The sequence below is a fragment of the Apus apus genome, chromosome Z (genome assembly GCF_020740795.1).
Source record: "Apus apus isolate bApuApu2 chromosome Z, bApuApu2.pri.cur, whole genome shotgun sequence".
Lineage (NCBI taxonomy): Eukaryota > Metazoa > Chordata > Aves > Apodiformes > Apodidae > Apus > Apus apus.
Genome location: NC_067312.1, coordinates 4,030,409 through 4,040,849, shown reverse-complemented (window position 1 = coordinate 4,040,849; position 10,441 = coordinate 4,030,409). Strand labels below are relative to the sequence as shown.

Here is a 10,441-nt window from a genome sequence, read left to right as displayed (position 1 = left end):
GTGGGTATCTCTTGCTCATATTACTGTTACTCTATTACCTACAGAGGAATAAAACCTGTGATGAAAACCAGACTCCATCAAGTAAACTCTGGGCTTGAGCTGGTGCAAGAAAAGGAAGTCTAGGGCTGTGGAGTGGTGCCAGTGTCTGCCAGGAGCCTTGGCAGCAGCCACAAAGTTATCCGCCACTCCTCTTCACATCTTCCTTATCAGGGTCTGATGAAAAGGTCATCAACCTTGAGGGAATCCTTCTGTGGCATTTCCAAAAGGCCTAAGGCCACTTCTGCAGTGTGCAAGTGCCATTCACCTGGCACACAACCAACGAGATTGCTACCTGGGAGTGGGTACAAAAACCTACATCCTGCAATCTGCATTAGTTTTTCATTTTATTCTAGTCCCTGGTAAGTCCCAGGGATATCAACAGCTTTGGAAATTTGGCCTGTTGTCTGAAACCTTTGAAGTGCAAACTTCAGGCTCATGCAGAACAGCAAGAAGAAATGATGTCTGTGTTTTCAGGTGAGCAAAGCTGCAGACTTCAAAGGTTCGATATTAGTCTGTGAAGCTTCTTAAAGATTGTCACCTGAGTTTCTCAGAAGCTGGCTGAAAATGCAGCCATACATCTAGATAAATGTGTTCTTTGATCTGGGTGTTATAAACAACTGTTTTTCTACATGTAAACTCCTTTTTTGTAAATGTTTATGAACTGTGGGAAATTATGTCTCTGCCGGAATTTAAAATAAAATTATTCAGTGGGTTTCCTTTACATTTACCATTTATTATACTCAGTAACATTGTAAGAATCCCAACAGTTTTCAAGGAAGGTTCACGGTGTTGTAGTTACCAGGGAAACACACGATGAATTACTGTTATCTAAAAAAGAAAATCCCCATTAACTTTCTATTAAAGAGCAAGTAATGTGAACTAAATGAAAAAATGCCTTTATGGTTACCCTATTAAAATTCTGTATGTTTTTTTTTTTCAAGATTCAACCAAATATCAGCCATGTTCTGATTTTTTTATTCATTGCAAACAGCTCCTAGCACTTTACAGTGCATGGCTTGCCATGCATTGTTAAAGACAGTATTCAACTGGGTCAGCCCAGGAATATCAGACATCATGTGGTTGTTGATGCAGTTTTAAAACACTTAAAGGCAAAGCTTTGCTGGAGAGACGTTTGATTCTTTCATGCTAAGCTAGTAAAACTGGCAGCATATTTCACACTAAAATGAAGGGGTTTTTGCCAGTGCCCCATGGCTTGTACAAGGTATTCAATCCCAGAAGAAGAGCTTACAGGTTAAGCAACCAAATAAGTCTGCATACTGTAGGCAAAATTTCTTGGTGTATGTCTAAATTAGTTTTTCAGACTTGGAGCATAATCATGTGCACACGAGTTGCAGGTGACAGATCATCTTGGCCCTACATATCAGGGTGGATACATGGATGCTCCAGCCCTACCTTATCCTTGGTGCTCCAGGGAGGAACAACCAACCCCACATGGCATCACCTAACAGCCTTTTGCAGATAAGATGGGCAGTTTAAAAAGTAATCATCACCTTCAATTTCTCAGAAGAAGTGGAAGTCCCCACTGTCTTTTGGTCAGTCCCCAGCCTTTGGGACTGACCACAAGAGCCACTCCAACCTGACTGCAATACAAATACTCTGCCTGAAAGCACTTTCAGCAGAAGCTAAATTAAAACTGGCTTCTTCCAATCTAAAACATCCTAAAAGCACATTTCCTTCCCCATCCTCTCTTTCACACCCATCAGTTACAGTATCTGAGCCAGACAGAAGGTGGCTTCCAACAACGAACAGTATTTTCTCTAGCTGCTCCATCCTGATTCACATTTGGCTGCGAATGTCTGTCATGCCCAAGTCTTACAAAGTGAGTCCCTGAATCACTATAGTGAGTAAAAAGGATTATTTTCATTTAAGAAGTCACCTCTCAAATGATGAGAGACATTTGGTAGCTGACTTGCCCAAGTTTCCTCTGTGAGTTAACAAGAAAACAGAGATATCTTCCGGTTTCTTGCTGTATTATTCCTACCTTGCTGCTCTCTGAATTAAAGAAGGAATTAATTTCATTGGAGCTTCTATTATGACACTTAAGATTTGTACCACAGGAGAGGATCTTGAGAAATATTTGTGACAAATAGAGGCAGCATTATGGGTCAGGTGAGTGTAGATATTAATTTTTAACTCATGATGAGACAGAGCAATGACTGGCTCTGAAACTATGACACGCAGCTCATGGTAAATGTGAAGGAGAAAGACAGAGGATCACATCAAAGTGAAAGTAGGGCAGAATGCAGGAATGATTGTCCAGACCAGAAATGTGCTATAGGATGCTGTGATATAGGAGAAGTGGTAAGACAAGAGCTTAGGTGAGAGCTTCAGCTTTTTGGATGAACAAGAAAATCAGCTTTCAAACAACAGCACGCAGAAATAATCTGCAAGATTTAGACACGTCCTGGACTGAGGCTCTAGGCTGAACTCAAAGAGCAGTGAGAGATGCAAGCAGGGTGAGGTAATGACAGCAGCAGGAAAGAAGGTGGGAAAGGGAAGACATAGTGAGCCCAAGAGCACTGGTGACAGGGGTTTTTGGCACCCAAGAACCTATTCCTGCTGCAGGTGAGACAGGGTGGCCGTCTGAAGAAGTCTCACCCTGCCCCTGTCCCTTCTTTTGCAAGAAAAAGCTGGTCCTGCTGATGGTCACATCTCTAAGACCATAACACTTTAGGGAAGGCAAGGCACAGGTCCCACCTCCCTTCTTGGCTCATAGGTCATCTTGCTGGTTCCTCTGAACACCCAACACCCAGTGCATTTTAGTGCAGATGAGGCACCACTTCAGTTAACTGTTTGATATCATACAGTTTCACACTGTGTATTTAGCCTTAGCTTTAAGTCAGTGTCACCAAGATGTAAAATGATGGAACAGAACTCTCATTTTAGTCAGCTGGACTATGAAGTTGACCTGTTTTCTTTTTCCTCTCCTGGTATATTTCTTAAAACCATGCCTAAAACAAGCAAACCTTTTTTGTTTCCATTTGCAAAGGATTTAAAAAAAAAAGAAAGAAAAAAAAGAAGTGAGGGAGAGAGACACACAAAGACAAAAAGGAACAGAGAATCCAAGCAGAGAGGTATGTGTTATTGGACAAGTGTTTAATTTATGGAACTTGGCCGGCAGAACAAGAGTTTGAATTGTACTTCAATAAGTGGAGCTCTTAGAATAAATGTGGCTTGTAAACTTGTTTAAAGTCTGCTTTGCCAAGCAGCCAACACCTCATGGAAACCTTTGAAAAACATTCTGTTTAGAAGCAACGGTTTTTATATTTCATATTTTCTCTATTTGTTTTCCCCTCTGGTTTTATAACTGAAACCATATGCAGGAAAATAGGATTTTTGTGTCTTAAAATATCTACCTGGTCTGACTACTTTTATTATTTAACAAACAGCATTTTGAAAATTCTTCATGTATTAGGCACTTGGTTCAAACATTAACGTGTCCTTGTTTGATACCCAAGTCAGTTACAGATTTCTCAAATGACCTTAGGAGAGTCACTTAGCTGAGATTCATCACCCCTCTCCCTATGTGTATGAAGTGCAGCGGTGTGCATCTGAGCTGTCTTTTTTCTCTTTATAGACAGCAAAAGCAACAGAGTTTAGGACGTGATTCATCTGTGTAGTATGGAGGGAATGACTCATGCTCTAGATCCATATACTGACCAGCTTTTCCCTGGAAATCAGGGCAAGCTGCTGAGATATAGATACTCATGTTGGAGATACCCATGGTTATCCTCATAAGCCACATTTTACCCTCTCTGTGCCACTAAAGGGATGAGACAAACTCATCAGGAAGGAAATACATCCCATCCCAAGAACTGTGTCAGACATACTCACAGAGATACAGGGTGGTCAAGGTTGGAAGTTCAACCTCTGAAGTTCACCCAGTTCAACCCCCCTGCTAGAGCAGGATCACCTACAGCAGATCACACAGGAACACACCCAGGCAAATTAGGAATTACTCCAGAGGAGACTCCACAACCTCTCTGGACAGCCTGTTCCAGTGCTCTGTCACCCTCACAGTAAAGAAGTTTTTCCTTGTGTTTAACCTAAACTTCCTGTGCTCCAGCTTGTGCCCAGTACCCCTTATCCTGTCACTGCACACTGTGGAAAAGAGAGTGGACCCATAGTCCTGACACCCTCTTTAGATATTTATAAACATTTGAGATTCCCCTAGAGGTGATACTGACTGCTCTATGTTGACTGTAGGGGGTGGCAAAACTACAAACCTTTAAGTGGTTACAGGGAATCAGGAGGAATCCCTCCCTACAAACATCATTCAGGATACCCATGGTAACAGAGTCAAACCCTCTTTCTCCAGTTAGATACATGCACATGTAGGTATGTATGTATGTATGTATGTACAATCCACATACAGTATTAGCAGAACTTATATCCAAGTCACTAGGAAAATCCACTAAATAAACTATGTGCTTCCATTTGACAGATTGGAAGATCCTGCTGCAACAGAGAGGAGGAAGCAGTAAAGAATAACATCTCCTTGGGGCAAAGCAGAGTATTTCCTTACACACCATACAGGCTGCGGAAGCAAGACACAGAAAGACTCCAAGACCTTATCAAAAAAGCCAAGTATCTAAATAAGGATGTAAGCATCATATTTAGCCCCATAAGCTGAACTATCCTGATTGTTAACTATTGTGTTGTAGCTTAGTTTGTACAGATTTGGCAGAGCTGCTCTGGAAGGAAGATTTAATGCCTGTGATAGGAAACAAGCATACATCAGCATTTTTTTTTTTTCCTTTTGTGTGGATTTTTTTTTTTAGTACTATTATTACTTTTTACTTTAAAGGTCTGTGGCTAAGTGTTTCATACCTACTCTCTGCAATTGTGTTGCATTCAGCCTGAGCAACTGTTCTGAAGTGCCCTGCTTTATTCATTTGTTTTCGGTGTCATGGCTTGATCCCTGGTAGAGCTTTTCTTGGTAAAGTCGTTAAGATCCAGCCAAGCGTTCTGTCATCATCCAAAAGTTTTGCCCTCTATCTGTGCACCATATTTCTTTTCTATTTCTTCATTGTTTCTTATGAGAGCAATGTGCTTTTACAGGCTGTTTCTTTTCAAGGCCCTTGTGAGGCCACATCCCTTGAAGTCAACGCTTTTCTGATCACCTCTGTGCTGAAAGCTTTCAGCACAGAGGAAAGAGCAATTGCCCAGTCTTGGCTTCAGGTATCTTGGCATGAGGTTCCTGAACTCCCTGCATAAAGAGCAGCCCTGTGGAAACGCTGGGTCAAATGTTATACATCACCCATCACCCTGGTCATGCACCATCCCACTGTTCACAGCCCACTTATTTTGTGGGTTTTATTTTCTGTCAGAGGGCAACCAGATCACTGCAGGCTGTGTGAGGGTGCTATGCTGTGAACATTTTCTCCTGTAGCACAAGCCAAACAAGAAACTCAGTGCTTACTCTGTGAGGCTTAAAAATCATGTAATCACAGACTGGTTTGGGTTGGAAAGGACCTTAAAGATCACCTAGGTCCAACCCACCTCCCACTGGACGACGTTGCTCCAAGCCCCATCCAGCCTGGCCTTCAGCACTTCCATGGAAGAAGCCAGGCAAATCTCTGTGCTTTGAGTAGCCTACACTACCCTGTACTCTTATAAATGTTCATAAGCAGCATGACAGCTCAATACCCCACTGATGAATCACAGTTTGCTGACAAAGGCCCTTTTCTCAAGGAATTCCCCATCAGCTCTAGGTGTGCCACAAGTGATTCAGGCTCTCATTAGCCCTAATTAGCAAATTGCTCAAATGATTTCTCTATTATTCCTGGAGCCTGTACCACTGAGCACAAACCTATTCACTAAGAAGTGCTTGCTGTAAAAACCCTGTGTTTTTCCAGGGTAATGCTCCCACAGGGATCAATGTGTCCATCACAACCCTCCAAGATCTTCTGTAGCTGTTGAAGCCCCTTGGGATCCTCTGCTGTAAAGCCCCATGGTTCAACACTGTGGCTGCATACAGGATTTCAGTATTCCCGTATTGCTTTCTTGCACTACTACCCCCAAAACTGGTAACTTTTCAGCCATCTCCTCCAGTCGAGCCCCAGGTTGCCTTCCCACCTGAGGTGGTGAGTGTGCTCCCTCCAAAACAGAGATTTATCTTCCTTCTGATCCACAAGGAGACAGCAAACAGGAATTAGAGGGATAGACTGCAATTGTTTTTCTTTGCTACAGAGTTTGGTCTCCTTCTTGGTGCAGACTACAGAAGGTTCAGTGATTTAAATCACTATCCTGGGACTCCAGATCCCGCTTCCACAAACTTCAGGGTTGACCTTGGCAAAATCTCTTAGGCTGGAATTTCTCTTGCCAGAAAATAGCCCTCTAAAAGCTCAACAGCCAGACTCCCTCTGCAGCTAGTGGAAAGTGAGGGACAGACACTCTTTTTTTCACATCTCAGACAGGCATGTAAGAACAGGGACATGAAACACTCTCTGGAGTTGCCAGCACATACCTTTCTGTATTGGCTGCAAAGAGTTCTCACTGACTACTTTGCATTTAACCCCTGACCATTAAATTATGTGAGCAAGGACAAGAACTTTAAAAATATGTGAGTCACATGTCTCAATTTCAGAAGGAACTGGGAAGTTCAGCCTTGCAAATACAGGCTTTAGAGACTCTGAAATGATGTTTCTGCTTTGTAAAACCCAACAGTAATTTTCCTCATGAGTTTTAAAATGAGCATGAGATGTTCAGGTGCTATGAAGATGTAGACACAAGCACTCAGCATTTACTTTCCCTACCGGTAAGCTGCACTCTGTTGGTGGATGGTTATGATTGCTGGTGGATATGATGCACAGCAAAGGGACTACCTTTACCGATGCATCCCCAAGACTTCAGAATCCTAAGAAATGCTCCAGTCTCCTTTATGTGGATCCATTGCAGCTGTCTGAGCCCACCTCAACTCTTGAAACTCTTTGGAGAAGTCTCCTGGAAGCAGTATGAGCAAATAGACAAAATGGGCAACATTGAATATCTCTATTATCAGCCACACCTTCTAAATATTAATATTAAGCTCTGGAGGAAATGTAACCTCTATGACAGCCATGTGCTACCCTGGCATTGCTCTAGAGTCTCTTCCCTTGTCTTGTTGACCTTAGCCCCTGTGTCCCTCCACGGGAGAAATCCGGTGTTTGACTGAAGCACCCAGGTTGAGCCATCAAAGAGAAGAACAGGAATTTTTGGAGGACAATTCTGAGCTGAAATGGATTTATTTCCATCTGAAGGTGCCCAGGGCTGCATTGACGACAAGGAAGCCCAGGGCAACAATGCATCTTGCAGAGCCAAGTGTTTATGGGATTAATTCAGACGCAAATACCTGGTTTTCCAGTAGGACTTGGCCTCTTTCTAACTCAGAGGGATGCAAGTTCACAATATCTGACCACAGCACATTCCCTCAGCCTAGAGGGCACACAGGAGGAGAAAGGGACTCCTGCTTAGTGTTTCCCACACCAGTGTCCTCCTGGCTAGTCACAAGGAACTAGCCAAAAGTGAGAGTCACCGAGGCCGCCTTAACTGAAACAAGGGACAGGATTCAGCAAGAAAAGGAAGACAGACAATAAACACTTTCCTTCTTCTGTAGAATCACAGAATCATATAATCGGTTTGGTTGGGTAAGACTTTTAAGGAAATCAAATCCAACCATTAACCCAGCACTGTCAAGGCCACCACTAACCCATGGCCCTCAGCACCACATCTACAAGACTTCTAAATCCTTCCAAGGAATGTCACTCCACCACTGCCCTGGGCAGCCTGGGCCTGGGCCTCACAACCCTTTCAGTGAAGAAATCATTCCTCCTCTCCAATCTAAGACTCCTCTGGCACAAATTCAGCCCATTTCCTCTTGTCCCATCACTTGTTCCTGGGGAGCAGAGCCCGACCCCCCTGGCTCCAACCTCCTCTCAGGCAGCTGCAGAGCCAGCAGGTCTCCCCTCAGCCTCCTTTGCTCCAGGCTGGGCACCCCCAGCTCCCTCAGCTGCTCCTCCTCACACTTGTGCTCCAGCCCCTTCCCCAGCTCCCTTGCCCTTCTCTGGACACGCTCCAGCCCCTCCATCTCCTTCTTGTCATGGGGGGTCCAGAACTGACCCCAGGATTCCAGATGCCCCCTCCCCAGGGCCCAGCACAGGGGGAGCATCCCTGCCCTGCTCCTGCTGACCACAGGAGTGCTGACACAAGCCAGGATGCTGGTGGCCTTCTGGGCCACCTGGGCACATACTGGCTCATGTTCAGTTGTTCTCAACTAGCACCCCCCAGGTCCTTTTCCTCTGGGCACTTTCCAGCCACTCTTCCCCAAGCCTGGAGCGTTGCCTGGGGTTGTTGTGACCCAAGGGCAGGACCACTTGGCCATATTGAACCTCAGATAACTGGCCTTGGCCCACTGATCCAGAGCAGATCCTTTCTACTCTCAAGCAGATCACCACTCTTGTCGCACTTGGTGTCAGTCACTTAGCCTTTCCTTGCTATTGCACTGTGTGCAGCTGGGCAGAATCTGAGTTCCTCCTTGTTCAGGACCCAATGGGACACTTATGAGCAAAATGTTCAGGGTGCCTACTCCTTGCACAGCCTTATTTGCTGTTTTACTCCACCCAATACCTTCTATAGTCTTCCTCCCCCACAGGACACCGTGCAGTTCTACAGGCTTGGGGAAGAGTGGCCAGAAAGCTGTCCAGCAGAAAGAGACCTGGGGATTTCTGATTGATAGATGGCTGAATATGAGCCAGAAGTGTGCCCAAGTGGCCAAGAAGGCCAATGGCAACCTGGCTTGTGTTAGAACTGAGAGGTGACCATCCCTCTGTACTTGGCAGTGGTAAGGTCACTCAAATACTGTGGGCACCTCAATACAAGAAAGAAGTGAGGAAAAACTTCTTTACTGTGAGAGTGACAGAGCCCTGGGACAGGCTGCCCAGAGAGGCTGTGGAGTCTCCTTGGCTGGAGACTTTCCAAACGCACCTGGACACATTCCTGTGTGATGTGCTCTGGATGACCCTGCTCTGGCAGGGGGGTTGGACTGGATGGTCTTTCCAGGTCTCTTCCAACCCCTAGGATTCTGTGATTCTGTGTGAAGATTCTGGGAAAGACAATGAGGTGCTGGAGTGTGTTCAAAGAAGAGCAATGAAGCTGGTGAAGGGTCTTGAGAACAAGTCTTACTAGGAGTGGCTGAGGGGGCTGTTTAGTCTGAAGCAAAGGAAGCTGAGGGGAGACCTCATGACCGTCTACAACTACCTGAAAGGTTGTAAAGAGGTCAGCACTGGTCTCTCCTCACAAGTAACTGGTGATAGAATAAGAGCAAATGGCCTCAAGCTGCACCAGAGGAGGTTTAGACTAGACATTAGGAAGAGTTTTTTCACTGAAAGGGCTGTCAGACATTGGAACCTGCTGGGAGGTGTCTGTGTCACCATCCCTGGATGTCTAGCTGTGGCACTTTGGGATGCGGGTCAGTGCTGGACTTGGTGAGGGCAGGGTTAATGGTTGGACTCGAGCATCTTGAAGGTCTTTTCCAACCTAAGCGCTTCTATGATGCTGTGATTCTATGACCAAGCCAACTGAGGGCTGGTTGTAGCGAGTTTTCACAGCCACCCATGACACCAGCGCTTGCGGCGGGACCAGCCGCCGGCAGGGAGAGCCCAAGCACCAGCAGCCAGGGTTTGCTTTAGCATTGACAGCCCGCCTGTTTGAGCCACCGAAAAAAAAACAACCCCGAAAAGACCAACAGGCTCCCACCAGAAGGTGGTGCCCATATTCCACGAAACAGGTGGCTAGCACTTCACAGCACAGCCTGCTTGCCAGCAGCGCCCAGAAACACAGCCAGGCTTCCAGAGATCACTAGGGCGAAACCACGGAGCAGCCAATGTCAGGCTCCCTCGGGAAGCAGAGTGCCATTTTTGCAGATGTCACCTGCCGTGTAGCTCACTAGGGTGCGGTGCAGTGTCTTTCCTCTTAAGGGTTTATATCTTAATGAACTTTTTATGAACAGAGCCCTGCAACTGTAACAAGGAGTTTGTCAGATCCATAAGCCTGCCTGGATACTCACCTGTTGCCTGAAGAGCACAAAGCCCTGAACCAAGGTGCTTGTCTTTGTTTAAAGCCACATGAGAATGCTGATTTCTTTGCAATATTTTGGTGCTACTCCAGTTTGCTCTTGACCATGTATCAAAGGCAGATGTGGGATGAGGAGTATGGAAGAGCTGTAGATTTCCTGTGGTATACAAATACATCAGCTCAAAACACCCAAAGGGATGAGGCTGCAGCCTCTCCTTCAGTATTTTCTTGTCTCCTCCTCTTTGGTACTATCCAACTGGCTGCTAAGCTCTACACCAGCAGGGTGTTAGATGCATGCAGGTACTGCTTGGTGACTTGGTAAAGGTTG

General features: G+C 45.4%; 1 long non-coding RNA gene across 1 annotated transcript; it reads left to right on the top strand.

The window, feature by feature from the left end:
- The first annotated feature begins 3,057 nt into the window (after positions 1 to 3,057).
- Positions 3,058 to 5,018, top strand: LOC127395770 (uncharacterized). The gene is made up of 2 exons (XR_007891852.1): positions 3,058 to 3,134; positions 4,505 to 5,018. It is a non-coding gene; the product is annotated as an uncharacterized LOC127395770 (long non-coding RNA).
- The last annotated feature ends 5,423 nt before the right edge of the window (positions 5,019 to 10,441 follow it).